Source organism: Eupeodes corollae, chromosome 1 (assembly GCF_945859685.1).
Source record: "Eupeodes corollae chromosome 1, idEupCoro1.1, whole genome shotgun sequence".
Classification (NCBI taxonomy): Eukaryota; Metazoa; Arthropoda; class Insecta; order Diptera; family Syrphidae; genus Eupeodes; species Eupeodes corollae.
The window spans coordinates 295,190,056-295,212,600 of NC_079147.1; positions in this window are offsets into that span (position 1 = coordinate 295,190,056).

The following is a 22,545-nucleotide window of genomic DNA, read 5'->3' on the forward strand; positions in this document are numbered from 1 at the left end:
CTTTATTCAATGCAATCCCATCATAAGTTTTGACCTTAAACTTATCGTACACTATTTTTTTCTTTTTCTCGAGGGAGAAAACTTTAACCTCTCTCCTTACAATTCTCGTTTTAAATCATTCTCAAGTTCTTAAAAAATACATGAACTTGTGCAATTTATTTGTGGGTAAAATATGACGACTTTAGTTGTGGATAAGAACTTCTTATCTCGAGATTTTGATACAACTTGGACATTTGTATCCAGAAACTTAAAGAATTTTGTAATTGAAAAACACCCGTGTTTTTAAGCTTTCAATTTGTCCCCCAAAACTAACCAAAACACACCATTTAAAACTTATCCTACCTTCGAAATCACCCTTAAACATAATCCTCTGCCTTTTCCACAAAACATGAAACCATCAACCAAACGTTACAAAAAATTACTGACATTTTAAGTTCTCGCCTTGAGTCGAGTCCTTGTAATGACACAAAAACGTTATAACAAAAAGAAAACAAACTTGAAAATAGCACATAAATGCATGTAACGTGAGAAGTAGAGAATATACGAGCGTGTTCTCGATGTACGATGAATTTAAGAACCAAAATGCGCTATAAAATTCACAAGCTCATCCGGTAAAAGTAACACCTTCGCTGTAGGTCGGTAAACTTGATACCATGTCACGATGTCACCATAGTGTCAATGTCAAAACTGGATCGATGGTAATTTTTTTAAAGGTTTATTTTTACTTTTACCACAAGTCAATATACAGAGCTGTTATCATGGTTATACCTATAGATGTGGATGCGATGCAGAATGGTGAAATTTAATATCCTTTGAAGAGGATAAAAAGAAAACAGTTTTTAAAAGTACCTAGGTACACGGAAAGCATTGAAATTTTGCATACAATAAGAAGCGGACTAAGGCCTGCAGGTAAGTAAGAAGGACTTTTTGCAAAAAGAAGCACTTCGTGAGAAAGTAAGAATGAGTATAGGGAATTGTTTTGTTTTTTCAATTTAAACCTTTTTAATATTCGCATAGAAAGTTATTGTAATAGGTCCGATTTGTCGAATTGAAAATTTTGACATTTCTCGAAGTTTAAGGTCCATAGAGTCGAAATAAAATATTTTTAGAGAGATGTTTGCGTGTTTACGTATCTTCGTACGTCCGTATACTTTCGCGACTTTTTTTTCGTAGTCTATAGCTAAGGAACCAGAATTGATATCGACTTCAAATAAAGTTTGTTATACACATAATAATGCAGAAAGGACTCTCAAGAAAATTGCTAACGTAGTTTTTTTAATACAGCAATTTAAAAAAAAAGTTGACCTGAATTATAGTTTATATTGTATAAACAAATATATTTTTGGAAAATTCTAATCAACTGTTTTTGTTTATAAATCAAAAAAAAAATGTAAAACAAATATTTGTCACCTCGAAAATTTTTTGAACAAAAAATGATTTTTGATAAATAATTTGCGTAACGAAAACCAAAGTTTTTGAAATTTGGACAAATTTTGAGAAAAATCGAATTGAATGAATTGAATTGAATTTATTCACAAAAAATGAAAACTTATAAAAAATGTAAAAAAGAAAACGGGAGGCTTTAACTAAAAATCTCGTTAGCAAAAAAAAATTTCGAAATCAAACTATTTCATAATACATGTACAAAACATTGTTGGTAATTTTTAAATTTATAAGAATAATAATAGAAACTTTAAAGCAAGACAAATCGACAGACGGGATGAAAAGTTATCAATGTGGGTCACATCCATAACATATAATGTAAGAAGTAGATACACACGATTGTTTCTGACAGAAAATGCGTTTGTTAGTTTTTGTGAATAATGCCAGGAACAGAAGGGACCCTCAGTTTGCTGAATCTGAATCTTAAATAATAACACATATGTTCATAAAAAAATAATATTTAATCAAAATTCAGTTTTGTACTCGATTAAATCTATAAAAATATTCACAATCAAAAGTAAAATAAATACATTTTGTTGGTTGTCCTCGTGTTTCGTCAGGTATAAAAATGGAAACATTATTTTGATTATGCATTTTAAATATGCAACCCGATTTTCCACCTTATTGAACCAAAATCCCTATTGTTTGTGCCATGAATGACTGACTGATGTACATACATACATACATACATAAATATGAAGGCCAATAATTATGTTTATAATGCGACAATTATTGATATATTGCAATTCACATCCCACTTACATATGAAATTGTAGTGAAAATCATAAAAAAAATATATATAGATTGTAAGGTCAAGTAGGTCCCCAGCTCAGGAACTCAACTCAAAACCCTTTATCCTCTATAGATATACATACATACCTTAAGAGTAAGAGTGTTTTTTTTCGGTTGACTCCTAAAATTAGAACGTTTATGAAAGTTATTTTGAATAGTTGATTTCTAATTAGAACCAATCCACAAAAGAAGTTGTGATTGGTAAAAAAGATATTGATGGTAAACAGGTGGTTTTTGTAGGGAAATATATTAACCTCAAAAAGGACCATAGCTTCTATTTAGGTGCGTTTATAGTCTTGGCTTTGATGATTAAACGTTTAAAATAATTTGAATTTGAAACAAATTTGAGTTGATAAATGGGGTTGAAAACAAAAACTATTTCTGGCAAATATGACTTTAATATTAATTTTCATATTGTTAATGCACGAGGAACTAAATTGTTAAATGTTTGTGATGATTTGGGGTTTCGAATATTAAATGGCGTTTCTAAGTGTGATAAGTGTGGAGAGTACACCTTCGTAGCCCAGCAAGGGAGTTCAGTACTTGACTCTAATAGAGGAAAATAGGATTCCTATAGTTTCAGATTTCATGGTCTAAAGTGTACCGTTTTCCGATCATTTGCCATTAGTAGTTGAATTTCGAACTAATTTAATAGAGCAAGACAATATAACGGTTTTAAAGCCGCCGCCAAAATTAAATTGGAAAGAAAACAAAGCGCACGAGTATCGATGCAACCTGGAACGGAATCTTCGCTTACTCAAAATTCAATAGGTGACATTGAAAACATATAAAACTTTAATACCCGGAATCAAGAAAATACCTGTCAAAAATTCTTAAAATTAAAGAAAAATTTTTCGCCGTAGATTGCAAAAAAGCACGCAAAAAATCATTCGGATGGTTAACAGCTTTTAGAAAATTCACCTGCCATTCCTTCAAAAAAAATGTATTTAGTAGCAACTCTTAAGCTTACAAACTGCAAGGATTCCAAGGAATTCTGCGTGGCGATTAACCAATTAAATTGAAACTAAATATTGATGTATTGCATAATCACTTCAAGTTACTTTTGGACCCAGAGAGTCTTAGGCTTCCTACGCTATACGCTTAACCTGCGTACTTAAATGATATTTTGGATAACGTAATAACTCATGACGAAGTTAAAACCGTATTAGTGAAATTAAAGGACGGAAAAGCTTCAGGACCTGATGATATACCACTGGAATTCTTTAAATATCGAATAGAAAGGCTAACTTTAAATTTAACATCGGCTTTCAATACAATTTTGAATACTGGAAGTATTCCAGAACAGTTATAAAATTACTTAATTTTTCCCATAGCTACATAGGAAAGGAAATATTGAAGATCCTTCCAACTACGTGGGATATCCTTCCTCAACGCCACCTACAAGATATTCGCAACATTATGAAATAACCGATTGACCCGTTGGATACATGATAATAAGTAGCTTGAAGAATTTCAGGAAGGTTTTAGAAGTGGCTACTCAATTGAACCTCTATTAAACATAGTCATAGAGGATCTGATTGATATTCTTAGTGGTGGAATTGAAATATCAAAGCCTTGCTTTTTGCATATGACGTCATACCGTTTGCTTACTCGCTCGAAACCCGACAGTTGATGATTAACCAACTAAATGTGTACTGCCTGTTATGGAATCCCAAAGTCAATTTGAGCAACTCCAAGGTGATGATATTCCGGAATAGTTCTGCTAGAAGAGCCAGGAATGAGAAATGGCACTATGACAGAGAACCAATGGAGATAGTTAAAGCCTACAAATATCCAGGATTTACCATAACCAGCAATCTTAATATGGAAACACACCATAAAGAAAAGTTGATTAAATCTAAAAGTCCAATATGCGCAACATGGAAGAAATGCTTCTCAAACCAGTCAATATCACACAGTATTATATATAAGGTTTTTGTTGCAGTGTGGAATCTATTATGCTGTATGCAGCACAGTCGAAAAACTTCAGAGGTTCTTCATCCAAAGATGCTTTCGTTTACCGAAAAACACGCCACACTATATGATATCAATTGAGACAGGACTATCACCGCTCTTTATCCAAACTATTAAATGTCATGTTGATTATCAAAAAAGTTTTTAATATGCCAGATGAAAGACTCCCAACAATTCTGGCATTGAAAACACAGAAAAATCTGTAGCTTAAGAACTAGAAGACCATGCTGCCTACTGTAGAACGGACTTCCGTATAGTGGATGAAAATGGTAAATACTGCGATGACGACCTCGACCTCCAGAATCTTATTTCAAACTTAGATGAAAAACTGAGAGCCGACGCAAATAATGAAGCCATACATACTCTTTTCTTTTAAAAATCTAAAAAAAATTGACATTTATGATCAACAAATATTATTAAGAGAATATGAGAGCTTTTGCATAAAAATATATTGAAATTGGTTCATGAGTTCCTGAAATTTACAACGTAACTATTTTCGAAACGAGAACAAACAGGAGCTCATATCGGCAATTTTCAAAATGAGAAGAGTCTTAATTACATACCACATCGGGAGGATCTTCCTGTCTACTACAGCCTTTGTAACTAACGAGTAAGAGAAGATGTAATCCATGAAATACGCAAAAATTTACTCGGCAGTATGTGAAGTCACCAGAAGAAAAAGTCGCCCTCCTCAACTTCGAAGGAAACGAAAATCAATTATTTAATTATTCGCAATCAAATCATAAACGAATCATTTAAGACCACATTTGGCTATTTTAGACACACAAGGTTAATTTCTGCCTCGATTCTAATCAATGCAGTTCTTCAATTAGTTATTTCGACCTTGCGCCTCTATTTCAACTATTATTCCGGAACTCTTTTAAAACATTGAAAACAACCGAAAACAGTGCTTTTATGGGTAAAGTAAAACACAACACATAACAATAGACTTAAAGATGATTTTGCAAAGTACAAACCATTCTCTTCCAGATAGACTTTAAAAGTTTTAGTATTTTACTTAGCTTCTGGTTTAACTCTATCGTGGTTTTAAAAAAAGCGTTTTGGAGTTAATTTACAGTTTTAATTTTAACTCTCTGTTCTTATTTTTTAAGTACCTGTTATCTGTTTTTGCACTTTAGCAATATATTCAAAAGCTTGAGTCTTGTTTAGGAAACTTTTTTGTGTTAAAAACTGTTTAAACATACATAGGTAAATGGTTCGGCGTTTCCTTGAGAATAATGTGATACAGGCAGGGCCTATATCAGGAGAGAGGAATTCTGGCCCGGGATGGAAAAATCTCGGGCCAATTTTTTCAAAGTTCATGCCTACTGATGTGGTACCTTCTAATTTCAACAACGAACAGAATCATACATTCAATTCGATATTGCCAACAACATATTAATAACTAGTAATACGGTCGATTAATTATTAAAAAACAAATAAGCACTATGCAAATAAAATAGAGCAAAGTAAAAGTATTAGAAATTTGTCTTTAAAAAACTATGTATTTTAAAAGGTTTACATTAAATACTCTTTATGGTTTTCTATATGTTAAAAAAATATCACAATGTTTTCCTTAGAGTTAGTTTTTATTCAATGAAATATTTTCTTTTTGCAAACGAGCTTTCCTAGTTTTCTGAGCAGCAAACCAACTTATAATTGCATCGGAATTCAATTTCCTTGCCAAAGGTGCTTGGATGCATAGTGTAGCAAGTCCGGAAACACGATCTTGTGATAAGCACGAACGATGATAATTCTTTTTTCTGTCAAGGACACTAAATGAACGCTCGGCACTAGCTACTGTTATAGGTATGGTGGAAAACACACGGAGAGCAGTACAAAATACAAATGTTTGGCAAAATCGTCTCCAAGTTCTGGAAAAAAATATAATTGAGCAAACTCAATGGCGGAAGTTCTGCTTCAAAATTGGCTTCATAAATGTGTTTCAGATGAATTATTTCTTTTTTGGACTCTTGAGGCACATGCGAGTTATACTTTTGGATGAACCTTGTACCGGAGTTTTTAATCTCAAATTCATCCATTGTTGAAAACTGCCATAAAAATGAAAATATAGCTTTCAAATTTCTCACCGTATCAATCCGACGTTAAATTCGAGATATAATTCAATCAACTATGATGTAAAAGGTGTTTCCTTTCCTCTCCGGCACCTCGATTTTCTCCAAAATTTCTCTTTAATTGCTTTTTTTGTTTAAATGGGAAAGATTCTGGAACATCCCCCAATCCAGTAGCAACTGTTTTGAATTCAGATAAAATTTGATTCCATCCGTTTCGAATAATGTTCAAATGGAAGATCAAGTTGTCGAGATTTCGAATTTCAACATCAATAGTCATGTTTCTGGCTAGAAGAATGATGCTTCTTTCATTTATAGCGCAAAGAACCTTGCATCTAATCGAACACATCAAGACGCATTCAAATTTGTGCCCATATTTTAAAACGCCATTTACATCTCCAAGATGCAATCAGAGAAGACGCCTCTGATGTGCTGGGTTTCAAACAGCCACCAAAAAGGAACCCCTCGTTTGATGAGGAATTTCGGCATGCAAATGCAGCCAAACAACAGGCACGCAAAGTGGCGCTGCATAAAAGGACAAGAGCTGACTTTTCAGAAGGAAAAAAAAGGGCATGAGAAGCGTGCGGTCGAAGATGTTGAGAGGTTTAAAAGCAGGAATGAAGTTCTAAAACAATCGCGTCCTCCCGACTTAGACGAAGCAAAGATTGCCATATCTAAGTTAAAGTCTAATAAAGCCTCTGGAGCGGATGGCTTTAATGCCGAGTTCTTTAAAGCAGCTGGAGATAAGTAGTTTGGGAGCATGCACAAACTTATCTGTAAGATATGGTCGGAAGAAAGCATGCCCGATGAATGGAACCTCAGTTTGCCCGATCCTGAAAAAAGGAGACCCTCTAAACTGCACCAACTATAGAGGAATCAGTCTACTTAACATCGCCTATAAAATCTTCTCTGCCGTAATATGTGAACGTCCAAATCCCATCGTCAACAACCTGATAGGTCCTTATCAGTGTAGTTTTAGACCAGGAAAGTCCACAGTTGATCAAATATTCACATTACGGCAGATCCTGGAAAAAACCCAAGAACACCAAATCGACCCCCACCATCTTTTCATCGATTTCAAGGCCGCATATGACAGCATATACAGGGATGAGCTGTATAAAGCCATGTCTAGTTTTAGCATCCCTGCCAAACTCGTCCGTTTGTGCAGGATAACCATGAAGAATTCACGCTGCTCCATAAAGGTTGGAAACAACTTAACAGAATCTTTCGATGTCAAAAAAGGTTTAAGACAAGGTGATGCGCTGTCATGTGATTTTTTTAACATCGAGCTGGAAAGAATAGTGCAGAGCTCACACGTCAACACTAGAGGCACTATCTTTCAAAAGTCTGTCCAATAACTGGCATATGCAGATGACATTGACATAATCGAAAGAACTCAGCGTGATGTCAATTTAGCTTTTGTGAGTATTGAGGCAGAAGCAGCAAAAATGGGTTTAACGGATAATGAGTACAAAGTACATGCTGTCGTCAAGAAAGGACATACAACACCGACGTCTTGGTCAAAACGTCACCATCGACAGACGTAACTTTGAGGTAGTCAAGGACTTCGTCTACCTAGGCTCCGCTGTAAACGCAGAAAACAACACCTGCGCTGAGATCAAACAGAATAACTCTTGCTAACCGCTGTTTCTTTGGACTAAGAAAGCAATTGAGTGGTAAAGTCCTCTCTCGAGGGACCAAAGTGTTGCTATATAAGACCCTTATCATCCCCGTCCTGCTATACGGTGTAGAAGCATGGACTATGACAAAAGCGGTTGAAAGCACCTTGGATAGTTTCGAGAGAAAAGTTCTTCGTGTGATCTACGGTCCCGTATGCATCGAAGGGGATTGGAGGAGAAGATGGAACGACGAGCTGTACGGGCTGTATATCGACGTAGACTTAGCCAGAAGGGTAAAAGTCCAACGACTAAGATGGCTGGGTCACGTAGAGTGCATAGAAACCAATGCTCTGGCCCGGAAAGTCTTCGATTCCGCGCCCGCAGGACAACGCAGTAGAGGAAGACCGCGGATCAGGTGGCGCGCACAAGTGGAAGGTGACCTCATCCAACTTGAAGCGTGAAACTGGAGACATCTAGCTAGGTACCGAGCTAGATGGAGAAGTTTGTTGGGTGAGGCCCTAGTTCACACAGGACTGTAGCGGCACCTTAAGTAAGTAATTCACATCTCTTCTTCAGCATTAAAATTAAATTAATATCACTGCTAAACAAGTTGAAACACTTTTGAACAACATCAACAAATGCGATTGCGTGAGAATAAAATTCCGCTGAATAGACTCCAGACAAGTTAAGACTGTGACTGTACATGCTGAATACACGGCATTCGGATTTTTGTTTAAAATGTTCAATTTTCTAAATAAAATAAATTTGAAATGTACGTTAAATTAAATAAGAAAATCGAAATAATTTATTATTACTTTGCCCAATTCTTCATTAAATACAGGGTCCGACAAAAAGATCTCCCATATCCATCTTGTTGGCACTAGACATCTTTGTGGTTCCTAGTAAACTGATTTAATTTTGGTTGGAGGAAGGTCTCAATCATGTGACAGTAGCGATCCGCATTAACTGTAACTTTTTGGCCATTTTCTTCGAAAAAATACGGATCTTACACACCAAAGTCAGCAACAGCACACCAAACGGTCACATAAGGGCTATGAAGTGGTCGTTAAGGGTTTTCTGCTGCCCAGTATTGGAAATTTTGTTTATTTACAGTACCCGATAAATGGAAATGGGCCTCGTCAGACGAAATTAAAACAGCACAATGTCTTCACAAACAGCTCTGCAGAACTACCATTACGGACATATTTCTCTACTACAAATGCGTGATGTTTACTCTGCCACGCCATTATGATTACTAAAAACGGCACGTAGACCTCTATCTATCTATACCCGGAATACCATTTTATCTATAAATAGCTTTAAATATAAAAGTCTAAAAATACGGGAGGTTTTTTTTCCGGGCCCTGTATTAACAAAAATGTACGCCAATAATAATCAGGGGCCCAGATCGGCAAGCTTGTGACTGATAGTTTGGTAGATAACATGATGCAAACAGGGGCCCGATTGCGAAAGCATGAATGATTTTAAATGTTCGGGCCCCTAAAAATAAGTGGGAGTAGGTATGCTGATGATTTATAAAGAGTATATTGAAAAAGAAAAAACACTCTCCTCATTGCTTTCAATTTTACGGGCCCCCAGAAAATTCAGGGCCCCGCAGTTTCACTCCTTTTCCCCCTCTCGATGGGGCTGGATATAGGTGAAATGTAACAACTAATGAAGATTTTACGAAAATTAAATTAAAACTAAAAATATTTCAACTGAATATTGAAGAAAGAAATTTTCGATTTTTTAAGAACCATCACGAATTTCATAATAGAAAAAAAACAATAATATGTATGTCAAAAACATGACATACAACATGATTTGAATATGACATGACCATCAAACCCCATCGGAAAAGTGCAATTTGATTTCCAAGAACAAAACCTTCTCGACCAATGTGTATAATTATTATAAATTCAGAATTTGAATAATCATTGCTGTAATATACATTCCAAGAAGTTATAGACATTTAATAGTTCAAAGAGCATTATTCCTTTTGACTTCAGGATGTACATTGTACATACCTTGATAGATAATTAGATATCGTCTAATTCATGTCATTATTCTCAGCTTTGAAGAATGTCTATCAATGAAGCAAACATTTTCTGTCGAAAATCACGCCCCAATCTCTTTGAATTTGAATTTTTGTTTTCTCTGCTGGCAGTTTACTTGGAAATTTGTTAATTATCTAATATATCTTTACGCTTTGAGTATTTGCTGCTTCAAAAGCTTATCTTCAATAATTTCTTAGAAAATTCCATAAAATAATTATAGATTTCTGAAACGAAAAGAATATAGACAAAAATCCCTAATTTGATTCTCAGGTTAGATTTTTATAAGGAAACCGTCTTTGCGTAGGATCAAATTTCCTCCAATTTCTTCACCTTAAAAATTTCATAATTTTATGGCTTATTTCTGTGGTTGGAGCAAAACACGTCTGATGAGCAACACTTCCGAGAACTAAAGATGTCTATAACCATCAAAAATTCCCAAATCAACTTTTTTTAAAAGAAAAACAAAAAAAAAATGAAGAAGAATATGACGACAAAAATATCGAAGAATTTCAAACAATCGGTTTTGTTCTTTACCCAAATTAACCCCAACTTCCAAAATCCGACTTCAAAATCAAAATCCCTATTCATCAGCATCACAGACAACAAAAGAGAAGAAGATGAGCAAAAATGTAAATAAATTTCAAAACTAACGAGATCACGTTTTCCATATTGCCATCAGAAAAAAAAGCAGAGAAGGAGCCCCATTTCTCAGCTAAATCATCAACATCATCATCATCTTCAATCTTCATCATTGTCTTCATCAGCTGCTGCTGATGCTGCCTTGGTAACATGATGTTAAATTGTAGCTCTAGGAATCATCTTTCTTTCGTGTTGAAACATGTTCTGTATTCCGTCCTTCCGTCCGTCCGTCCGTTGCTGTTTTCAAAGACTCAGTACTGACGCATGAAAGAGAAATTTTCTATCGAATTCGATTCCCACATTTGAAAGCAAATTCACGGGAATTAACAAAAACAAAAATTGAAGACAAATCAAGAAAAAAGAGTATCGGTCCGAACTGTGAACCCTTCATGGCATCAACGAACGTTTCAGTTTCAGTTTGCCAATTTGCATTGTGGAAGGACTGAGGATAAATACGACGTCTCTGGCTTTTGGATGGCTGGCTGCGTGACCGACCGACCGACCGACTGACGCGACGCGACGAGGGCGCCTTTTGTTGTTTTGTGATGTGTTCTTCATCTCCTACATGAATATTTCCAAGTAAAACGACGACAAGCGACGCCTCCTCTTGTTCTTATTATTGACTTATGATGCGATACGATGCTGATGATTCCCTTTTTTCTTGACTCTGACTCTGACTATGACGCTCTGTCAGAAATGGTTTCCGAGGAAAAAAATGGAAGGAATTCTTCAGCTACATAGAGTTCCCTTCACTTCACTTCTTTTCTCATTGCGTGTTTAGTCACTGAAGGCGTTTTCTTTGTTTATTTTTTTGGTTCATGGCTCTTTTTTTCGTATATGACTGTTGAAAAATTGGTGCATGGATAGATATGGCTTCTGCATGGGTTCTGAATTGTGTACTGATTGTGGCTTACAGACCTAAAGTGCATGGAGCACCAACAACAATAGTGAAACTATTCCATAGGGGCTTTGTTGTCATATTATCGTGGTCGTTGAAGTCTTCGTTGTCGTTGTCGTCGTTGTCATGAGCGATATCAAGTTGCATATGATGTGAGGTTATATTGGGTAACACTTTCCCATGCTGAAGATGATGCTGATTTAATGGTGCTATAGTTTGTCGTTGGAGTAGCCCGTAGTCGTCGCAGTCTTGGTCGTTAGTAGTTAGACGTCTTGACCCTTTTTTTCTGCTGCGTTGTTGGTCAGCAAACACTGGGAACTCATATCGGAATGCTAGAGGCAATGTGGGACGAAGAAGTCCAGAACGGATGTGTAACTTTGCACACATGACACGAGAACTTTGTTTAATGGACGTCTGCGTCCATAAATACCAACACCTCATATTTATTTATTTTTTTTTTTGAAAATGAATTTTAGAACCAAGCAAGTCTTATATTTTATTATTCTTGGTCTGGTGCATATGTTAAGTGCATTACCATCATCATCGTAGTTTATTAGCTCAGTTCAGAAGCAATGACTTTAGAAGTATTTTCCGGTCGTTAAGGGAACTTGAGGAATGTGCAGTAGTTTCGCATTTCACCAAAATTCTAATATAATTCTTTTGTTTAACCTTCGATCTAAGTTCCTTTTATTGTTAACATACAGACAAAACAGAGAGTCCTTGTAATTTTGCTTGGACAAAATTATTATTGTTTTGATTTTTTAAAAATTTCTGGCTTATTGTTTCTGGAAGGAAAATTTTAATTTAAAAAAATGCACAGAATTCGAATAAGAAAAAAAAACAAATAGGAAATAAATATAATTTAGGGATTACGGATAACACTTGAGGAAGTTGTAGATACAATTCAAAGTTACCCCTGAAGAGAGTGAAAGAATTTGTTTAATTGTTTAGATTGTTATTCAAATTGAAAAATTTTTCTTTGGTTGAATCCAAAGAAAAGAGAGTTCTTATACTGAAATCAGAGCTCTACATAGGATCTCCTTATAAAATATAGGGAACATTACAAATTTTATATAGAGGCCAAAGTTTCGATGTGATAGGTGAGATTTATTGCTGAAAGAAAAATATTAATCCCATCTGGAAATTTAAGGAAGTACATAATGTTTTAAGTATTTGAAAATGTTCTATGGGTTTACTCATAGTTTTCCTTTATTGCTATGAATACGATTTGAATTAGAAAACTTTCTTAAATGTTTGACATATTCTAACTTAGTAGGAATATCATTTCTCTCACGTTTTCACTAAAAAATTGGGACATTTCTTTCGCATTTGAAGTTGACTATTTCCGATTTATTTTCAGCGAAAACGGTTGACCATTTTTATTTATTTATTTTTAACAAAATCGACCTTTGATAGATATTTTAAACGGTAACCTTTTTTTTTAATGAAAGTCAAACGAAATCTTTTAAGAAGCATATATTAAATATCTAAGGGAAACCAAGGGATGGTTAAATTTTAAGTGACGAAAAAAGCAGAAAAATGTTGAAGAATGCCATCATTGAATTAAGGTGATAGCTGGCATGAGTCAGGTCTGTATAAAATTTACAAACGAGCCCAACGTTTAGTCATTTCTTAGTTGTTAATAGATGTTTCTTGAAAATAAATTAGAATTTTATTTTTCTACATTTAACTTTTCAGTATTTTGAAAACCACAATTTTGTAAAACAGAATCGAAAAAAAGCAGAATTTTGAAAAGCACAATTTTTGTTACAAAAGGTAGAATTTTGAAAAGAAGAATTTTGAAACCAGAATTTCGACCCGATTCTTTAAATTTAAAATAAATTTACTATATTATATTGAATATATGAATGTTTTCTCAATATAAAAGTTTAATAATTTATAGTAAAACCATCTTACGAGCATATTTCATTTATTTCATTCAACATAATTAATAATTCTTACATACCTACATAATTATTTAAGTTAAACAAATTGTTTGTTTAAAAGGGTGTCGGATGCATTTTATTGTCAAAAAGTTATGGTAGATCTTGAAAATCAATATTATGTGTTCAAAATTTTAAGATAAAAATACTTATTTTTGTAAAATATCAAAGAAATTGTCAAGTTGTGCTTATACAACCTGATTACTTGCTTATACTATTCATATGAAAGTGATATGTCAAAGTTGGGGCCTTTGAACTTAAAGCTGAATTGAAAATGCATTTTTTTCTTAAAGTCCAAGTGCCAAGATTATGAATTTCAAAATTATATTTAATGGAAGAGCTGGAGCGCCCTAGAAACGCATAAGGTGGGCCCAAATATGAGGTAGTTTTTTTTAGTTTTATAATAAGCATCAAAAAGGAGAGCGACAATAAATAATTTTAAGTAGGTGCAATAACTTATTGAACCACAATTTGAAAATTTGTTTCATTTTTTACAGAAATACATATGTATTTTTACCTTAAAAGTGCCGCAGGATCTGAAAATATGATTTTGAAAGGTGTCCCAAAACAAAATTTGCTTGTTTGTATGTCCTCAAAAAACGGGTTCTCGAATAAAAAGCGATCTACCCTCCTCTATATTAACACACCTATTCAGATCACATGGAATAGAAATCTAGAATAGAAACCTAAACTTTTTTTTAACATCTACTGACAAGTTTTGAAATACCGTTCCAATAATCATGGAAAGAAAAATTTGAATGATTGCAAGAAAACCCTGAGAAAAAGACGAAGAAATGCCTTTTATGTTGGAAATATATTATTGGAGGACACTTCCACATCAAAAGGCATATAAAAACAGCCACACACCAAAAAGCACACCATGAAGCCAAAAACAAATCGTGTCAAAGAAAAACATAAAAACATCGGAAAATGCCAAAAAGTTAGAAATATCCCTAAGCCTTTTCATCGCAGAACATTATTTACCGTATGCAGTATTGGATAATTTAAATATTCTTTAAAAAAAAACCTATCTGACTCAGAAGTGGTAAGAAAAATGGTCATGAATCCACACAAAGGCCAAAAAATTATCACAGAACTAATGACTCCGGAAAATTCGAAAATTATTTCCGAAATAACAAACCGACAATATTTCTCATTACCTAGTTGTAGATAAAAGTAACGATATAACTATAAAAAAAATTGGTGGTGGTTATTCGAATATACGACGACGGATTGGCTTCCGGAATTTTTAACAAAATTACAAATATTTTTGAACAAAAATCATGGCTGGGCCGCAGATAATTGTCCTGTTATGATGGGTAAAACAAACGGTGTTCAGGCAAAATTAAAGGAAGTCGTCCCCAGTCTCATTGTAAATGGCTGCGTATGTCAAGATTTGATTTCGATGACGTTTTCTTAAACGGAATTCAAAATTGTTCCCAGTGTTGGATGGTCGACTTAACTCTATCGTTCAATTCATTTTAAAGTTTTTTTTCCAATGAACACAAAAATATTTAAGTGATAAACAATGAATATAGAGCTCTAGCTGACTGCGAATATTAAAAACAAACATGAGAAATGTTTCCATATCAGAGTTTTGGGCAAAAATTGGACTTCTTAAAAATGAATGCAATGAGTTAATGTTTCAAAATATTCATCGCATTGTTCAGGGTGCCTTTTGTGCTCCTCACTCTTCGTCAAATGTCGATAGAATATTTTCTAGGAATTCTAGGAATTTATTTATGTATTATTTCATCTTCGAGCTTAAAGCTTAACAGATTCCATTTTAGTAAAAAATAAATATTAAAAATGTACTTAACAATAAATAACAAATACTTAATATCTTAAGAATAAATAGTATAATACATTCTTAAATTTTTCTCTGGACCTTGAAATTGGTTCGTTACTTCCGTAGTTCGTTCTATGTCTAGACTCAAAAAGAAGAGATCTTTCCCTCAATGGCCTCGTTGGAGCATATATACATATATATGAAAGTAATTCTGGACATCTTATGTGGCAGCAAAGAATATCCCGCACAAAAACAATATCGTGAGTTGTTCTTCTGGCTCTCAGAGATTGCAATCCTAAAAAGTTTTGCCTAGCTTGGGAACAAGGATAGAAGTTCCAGCGCATTTTGTAAAATACATACATATCTTGTAAAGCGATTCTGAACTCTCTGTATTCTATCTGATAAATTTTGTTGACAAGGATTCCAGATAACATCCGCGTATTCAAGATTTGGCCTGACCAGAGAAGTATAAAATGATACAAGGGTGTATGGGTCGGAAAAATGAACGGAATTCCTTTTAATGAGCCCTATACCATTGAGTTAGCCTTAGCAACAATCGCATCAATATGAAGATAGAATGAAAATTTAGAGTCAAAAAGAACCCTCAAATCTTTCACTTTTAATGTTCTCTGAAGAGGCTTGGAATCAAGAGAATAGATAAACTCATAAGTAAGAATTTTTCGAGAGATGATTTAGATTTAGATTTAAACCGTTTAAGTAACACCAGTGAGATAAATTATCCAGATCCTTTTGCAGCTTGAGACAGTCATCTGCACAAGTTACTTTTGAAAATAATTTGAGATCATCAGCATATATGTATAAGACATTTGCTAAAGTTGATATAGTTGACAATATCATCAATGAATAATATAAATAACAATGGGCCAAGGTGACTACCAGACGTACACTTGATTGACCTTGTAGTATATTCCTGAATCTTTACTTTTTGAACCATGGCAGTTAGAAAGAAGAAATCCATTTCAGTAAGACTGAATGGATTCCAAAAGCATCTAGTTTAAGAAGCAATATGCTGTGGTTTACCGAATCAAAAGCTTTGCTGAAATCAGTATATATAGCATCAACTTGACCTCTAATTTCGATACCATCAACAAAAAACGATGAGAAACATGTCAAGTTTGTTATAGTTGACCTACCCGAAAGAAAGCCATGTTGAGCACTATTTATGTGTTCTTTCACAAGAAAATCAAGTTTGTTTTTGACTAAACTTTCAAAAAGCTTCGGAATTGCGAACAACTTGCAAATCCCCCTATAATTTTCAATATTATTTTTAGAACCCGATTTAAAAATGGGGATTAGGAAAGAAGATTTCCATTCATCTAAAAATATCCCAGATGACAAAGAGAGTTCAAAAATTGTTAGCAACGGTGCACAAAGATACTTGGAACATCTTTTTAATATTATGGCAGGGATGCCATCAACACCTGGATTCGAATTTGGCTTAAGAGAGTTAAGTGCGCTTAAAACATCAGAGTATTCCAAATGTATAGATCCAATATCAACCTTAGGGCAGTTCCGAGGAGGTTGAGGAAAGTTTGGATTGAATTAGAATATACCGATTCAAAAAACTGAGCAAAAAGCTCCAGAGTCTTATGAACATTAGTGGATTCATCGCTATTGAAATTCATAGAATTTGGGATTCCAAGAGATTTTCGCTTAGAGTAATTTCATACCAAAACATAATTAAAACTAAATTAAGAAATCGTTTGCAAGTGCAAACGTGCTCTGCACTAATATAAACGAAAAATCTGATAAAAAATATGTAAATGTTGTCAAAGCTTCATAATTAATAAAAATCTTGTGAGTAAAAATGTTACAAACAAATCATTTTAAAAAGAAGAACTTTTAGAGTAAAAAATTATCTACCTATGTAAGTCATCAGTTATAAAAATCATTGAAACTCACAAAATACAAATATTCAATGATGAGTTTCAATGAAAACTCCTAACTGTGATATGGGGATCAGTCATATATTTATCTAGCTATTAATAATGAAGTTCCGTTTTTTCTTATTTATGTTCATTTAATATTAAATATGTAAAAGCAAATAAATTGTTTATGTTTTTGTTCTCATAAATAAATACCTAAATTTTGTTTTTGAATTTGTGTGTTCGTTTACATTAATCCATTTAAAAGAGTTCGGTACTATTTGGTCTTTTTCAGTACTTTTTTGTTTCAGCTTTCAGTACAATCGAAAAAAGTCTATTTCATGCATGCACTCGTATTTTCATATCTACTGTAGACCCGAGTTGCTCAAATTGTTGAACGATTTTGCCGATTGTACGCACGTTTGGACAATTAAATTGACCCATTTTCATAATAAGCTTCAATAACTTTAACCTTAACGATTGTTTCTTATTTCCAATTGGGGGAAAGAAAACTTGACATTTAGGTGTTGTTCACATTCAACATCTGCCCTTAAAATTTAACGACACTATATATATGTATATATTGGTGAGAAGAAAAGTTGACAGTTATTATTGGTCTTAAAACAGAACGAACTGTCAACAAGCTATGCCACGAGTGCTGCCTAAACCATTACGCTTCCACCACGAAGTTGAAATTAATTCATCTTTAAACAGATCTTTTCTTCACTCTTGGGCCCATCTAATGTGACTTTCAGCAAAATGTGGCCTTGCTGACTTAAGGGGCTGCATCTAAAGTTGGCTTTTTGGATTTTTTTTTGGTAAACAAGGTTGGAGTTGACTTTTAAAATTTGTTTAACGCCTCGAGTTGAAACAGGCAACTCAAGTGAGACCTTAATTTGTGAAGTATGTGAATAGCTTGTTTCTGATGGCTTCACTTGATATCATTCGAACTTGACGTGTTGTAAGCTTTTTATTTTGCGAGTGGTTAGCAATTTTTTCATAACTTTTACCTAACTTGAAAAAGTTATGTATAGCCCTGTATTGGATCTTCCTATTTTTCTATCGATTTCACGATCATAAAGGCCACAATATTTGTGTGCATTGATTTTTGACAGTCAGTTCTTCCGCGCTTAAAATTCTTAATCGCGGCATAATTAGATTCTGTACAAAAAATCTTAAAAATCAATTTTAATGTCCCACAAAATGATTTCCTACCACTTTCAATAATGAATTCAAACAACTTTCTTAAATAACCACTTTTAAGTTTAAGCTTTAGAGCCTTTAAGTTTCATTTGTTTGTATTTTATTCCGCAATCAAAAACGAATATTGTTTCAAGGTGAAACAATATTCGTTTGGCATTCAAAATGGATTTGGTGAATGTTTTTAATTTTGACTTTTTTTTCAAGACTTTAAAAGTATATAGTATTAATTTTGGCAATAAAAAATGTATCAAATTTAAACTACAATATTTTTTTACTTGACAAAATAAGTTTGTTTTGTAACTTATTTTGTTCTCAAGATTATGTCTATGTTTGAAAAAATGGAAACTAGAACTTAATTTGATTGTTTGTTCGTTAAATACTTGAACTTCTTATAATTTTGGTTTATTTTCTATATATGAAAAACTTAAAGTTAATCTTTTTTGATTTATGGGACCAATTTTGGACTTCAGCCCGTAAAGTAGTGTGTTGACCGAACCGCATCTTTTAATGATATAGAGTTATTTGACCATACCCATCCATCGCCTTATTCTCAAAGATTCAGCCACTTTTTGGTTTAGGTTTATTGATTGGAGTAAGAATATCACTTATTTTTCAACTTGTTGAAATTTTTTCAATCCCCGTAAATTCCTGTAAAAATAATGGTTTCGTGTTTATGTGGTTTATGCTATATTCCACCTGGCACTTCTATCAAAATGTATGCAAATTTAAATAATATTTTTAAAAAATGAGCCAACTGATGAAATTATTATTATTGTTGCGATTATTCTTCCCTACTTGGAATTCTGCCAGTCAATCCTTTTCCTGATAGAATATTATCGTTTATTTTGAAAAAAAAATCCCTTGTTCCTAAGTCTTTGGAAATATTCATATCTTATGCCAGTCCATTAAAAAAGGTTCCTAAAATTTTGTTTTGAACTATCATCCTATAGCGAAATGGTCTGCTATTCTTAAATTACTTCAATTCATATTTTCTTCTCATTGTTCTTACGAATTTATTGCAATTCTCTACTTTTTACTTGGACGCATTCGAAAAACACTCTGAAATCGATTGCATCTTTACAGACTTCAGCAAGGTCTTTCACAAATTACGTCATAAAATTCTTCTAAATAAATTAAGTAATATTGGACTTAAAGACCACTTCTTTATGTGGATTTCCTCATATTTTGAAGATATGTAGATATTTTAACTTCTTAATCAGGAGAAATCCTTCATGTCAATTTAAAGTGAATTCCGGTGTACCTTAAGGGAGTCATATTGGTCCTTTGCTGTTTATTTTGTTTATGAACGATCTGCGTTCTGTTTTAAATAATTCTATATCGCTAATCTATGCTGATGATGTTAAAATTTTTCGAATTATTAACTCCATTGTAAAGAGCTACAAGAACCCCTTAGTCAATTCTGAGAATGATGCAATAAAAATCATTTGACTTTAAATATTAAGACATTTTCCTGACCCTATAGACTTAAAAATAGGGTTTACTGATCACTATAACTATAAAGAATTGCTCATTATTTTGTGGTTTCAATAGTAAACGTAAATAAAACACATATCAAACCTTTGTGTTCATGATTATAAAGCTTAAACCTTTGCATTATGTGTGAAAAACTACATCATTTTAATGACAGCCACGCAAATTGTTCCAAGCATCAATTCTTTTGAGGTAATTTTCGACCAATCTTTAACACATATTTCGCTGTATCTCAGCCAAAACTTGACGAATGTTGGTTTTAAGTGCTCAAGAGTTAAATGTTAAGCTGCACAAATACGGTCTTTCGCGTAGCCCCACAAGAAAAAGTCCAGCGGTGTCAAATAGCAGGATTTTACTGAATGTTGAAAACAACAGTTCTTTCAAGACAAAGTTGGTTTGAAGCCATAATCTCAAAGTTTTGAAAAGATATTTAATTCGAATATCAATTTTTGCCAACTTTGAGTAATATTTTTTTTTAGGTTTTTATTTTTTTATAAAAAAGCTACTGATTCGAATTTTACCAGGTGTGAGATAAAATCACTTATTGGTCTTTAAATTTTCAGGGTAATAAATATTTTGTTAATTTGATTTTTTTTCCAAAAATGTGTTTCTTTGGTATAACGGTACAATACATAATATAAAATTCAATTCAAGTCTCAAGCATTATTGGTTCGAAAGATATTTAGGGTTAACCAAAATGTTCACCTTTTTTAAAAATAGCTACATTTGAAAATAAACCCACTAAATTTGTTTGAGAGTACTTGAGAGTCGATATCTCTGCTCGTTCTTGAGCAATGAACGACGAAACGAATTTCGCGAAAGAACGAACGAACAAGCGCAGGATCAGACATCTCTTTAAAAATCTTTTATTTCGACTCTAGGGACCTTGAAACGTCGAGAAATGTCAAAATTTTCAATTCGACAAATCGAACTAATTACAAAAACTTGAAAAGAGGCTGGGATGCGACCCACACTGATAACTTCCCTTCCCGTCTTTCGATTTGTCTCGCTTAAAAATTTGTAGGTTTTCTTGTTGGGTTAAAAAAGTTGTCAGTTGAATTATTCTTTAAAATTCTAAAATAACCAACAATATTTTTCATATCAAGAAATAGTTTAGTTTGAGAATCTAATTTTGTTAAATAGATTTTTAGTCAAAAACAAATTTTTACCAATTTTAGTAGCATTTCTTAAATTTTGACAGATTTAATGGATGAAATTAATTTGATAGATATCAAGAACCGAATATCAATTTTTACCAAATTTGCGTACTGTTTTTTGTAGATTTTATTTTTTATGAAAAAACAGACTGTTGGACTTTTATAAAAAAAATACTGAATATCGAATACAATATTTTTAATTTTTGAAAAGCTATTTGAGTCGAAAGCAAATTTTGACCAAGTTTTAGTATTGTTTTTTTGTTGGGTTTTTATTTTTTGTTAAAAAAACTGTCAATTCGATTTTTCTCAAAATTTTACGTTGCACACAACTTTTATAGAGATAAAGCAATTCAATTCAAAAACTGAAAAACCATGATCTGTGGCCTTTCACTTTATTCTGTTTCTTTTTTCTAAGCCTGAGTGCATTTGACTTCAAAAACATTTCCTTAGGTTATTAGCATATTTTTTTTGGTCAAAGCTTTCTGCGCTTGGGCGTTTCAGGGGTTCTTTAGCTCTGCAATGGGATAATAAGTTTGAGTTTCCTTGAAAAAAAATTTCTTTTTATTTAAAATAAATTGTTTTTTGAAAAAAGTTGTACAGGCATTAGGATTATTCAATTTGCGATGTTTTTACATTTTCATTTTCAACATTACCATCCTTGCTCTAAGATAAAACATTTTTTAGAATCATATTGCGTTAGATAACCATAAGAAGTAAAAGCTGAATAATCTAGGAATTTCTGAATTATGTACATGTACTGAATTAAACCTACCTCTACCTTTGTAAGTATAATTCGATTGAAAATGCTCAAACAATTTTTGTTAAATGTTCGTTTAACCGAAAATGCGTCATTCGAGAATGATGGTTATAAATATTTTTCTGTAGAGATAAAAAATAAAACGAAACTTAGGTAATTGGATTTTCTTTGAAAAAGAATTACCTTACACTCGCAAACATGGTAAGTTCTTTTTTTTCAAAAATGAAAATTCCAGAAAAAAGTATATATCTGTGCATAGATAGATACTCGTAGGTATTTTATTTTTATGTTTTTTACCTTTGGGTTAAAGTGTATATATATGCGATGCGACCTTAAAATGTTCCACGTGAATGGATATTTTCGAAGAAACTCATTCGATTATAGAGCACAAACTTCACAACCATAAATGTACCCAGATACACATCCAGAGATTGTTTTAAAAGAGAGAGGACTTTTTTCTTTGTGATTGTTGTTGTTAATAAATATGCCTATATTGAATTTTCTGTATAGTTTTTGAAGTGGTAATGGACAACAAAAAAAAATAATTCGTGAAATTTAAAACAAAAAACATTGCGAATCAAACAAAATAACTAGAAATGAGGAGGTTTTCTGCGAAACCTTTATCAATTTGTTTAGTTGATGTGTAATTAGTTTTTCTTGCCCAAAAGGTTCAATAATGTTCTGAGAATTTTGAAAAATGTATTTCTTAGAATTGGAAAAGAGAGATACACGAGTATGAGGAGGTTACTTTCTATATTTTATAACTAAGCTCTGTTTTTTGAAGCAGAAACAAGTAAAAAAAAGTCTAAAGTCTTAGGTGGCCCA